We start from the raw sequence: 1,155 nt of genomic DNA, 5'->3' as shown, positions 1-1,155 counted from the left end.
GTAATTGTAGGCTCCTGCCCCATATACCAGCAAAATGCTTAGGAATGGGAACATCATACCCTAGGGATTACCAGTTCAGGAAGCTGCCAAGACAAGTCTCTTTATAGCAGAGACAGTGACAGTGACAGTCAAAGGACATACTAGGGTCTTAGCAGCTTTGTCTATTCTTTGTTATCATTAGTTATTTAAGCCACACACTTCCCCTGATGTCTGATGTCTGGAGCAGGACAGGGGGCCTAATTCTTTTTTTTTTTTTTTGGAGAGGTTTTCTCTATAGGGTGTGGGCACTCGCCAGAAAGACAGAGAGAGACAGAGAGATAGAAAGTGAGAAATCACCCCCCAGGGAGGATGGCCATGCCGCAATCCCTTCTCCTTCATTCTCCTCTCAGGATCTTGGGCACACACACACGCACCCGCCATGAGCTTAAGCCACCGGGTCCGGGACTTGAACGGCCGTCGACTACATGGGACATAGCCATTACGCTAACTGCTGGTCCCCAGGGATCCTAATTCTTAAAGATGGAACACTTTATTTTAAAAAAGAACTGTTTTGTGGTGGGTCTGCAGCGGCGTCCAACTGGACGACAAGGGCAGTGCAGCGGGCAGTCATGCCTTTCCTTGATGTGCAGAAAAGGCTGGGCATTAACATAGATCACTGGATGACAATCCAAAGTGGTGAACGGCCCCACAGACTCCCATCTCAATGCCATGCTTTTGAAAAGGAGTGGATAGAATGTGCACATGGAATCGGTAGTGTCTGGGCAGAGAAAGAGTGCAAGCTAGAATACGATGATTTCATAGAGTGTATGGTTTGGCAGAAAATGATAAAACGCATGAATGCCATCAGGATGCAGCAGGAAAAGCTAATAAAGGAAGGAAAGTACATCCCTCTGTCTCACCACTCAGGCCAGGGGGAGCCTAGGCCCTGAGCAGGGTGGCTGCTGATGGCCGGAGGCTGGTTTTCTTGTCGCTAATCTCCACTAGAAAGATTGTTCCTTGAAAACCTATTTGTTGAAGTATGAAAATAAAGGATTGCTTCATTCTAAAAAGAAAATGGTTACATCACTGGACTCCCATGTAGTCAACTGTGGTTTCAGTCCTGGGCCTGGTGGCTTAAAACTCACACTGGGCGTGTGTGTGTACATGCCCAAAATC

The 1,155-nt window shown here is 47.4% G+C and overlaps 1 pseudogene; it reads left to right on the top strand.

Moving 5' to 3' along the window:
- The first annotated feature begins 591 nt into the window (after positions 1-591).
- LOC102486705 (NADH dehydrogenase [ubiquinone] iron-sulfur protein 5 pseudogene) lies at positions 592-929 on the top strand (annotated as a pseudogene).
- Positions 930-1,155: the final 226 nt, after the last annotated feature.

The sequence above is a fragment of the Tupaia chinensis genome, unplaced genomic scaffold (assembly GCF_000334495.1).
Source record: "Tupaia chinensis unplaced genomic scaffold, TupChi_1.0 Scaffold143572_1, whole genome shotgun sequence".
Classification (NCBI taxonomy): Eukaryota; Metazoa; Chordata; class Mammalia; order Scandentia; family Tupaiidae; genus Tupaia; species Tupaia belangeri.
Note: the sequence above shows the minus strand (reverse complement) of the source record. Positions and strands in the feature narration are given on the sequence as shown.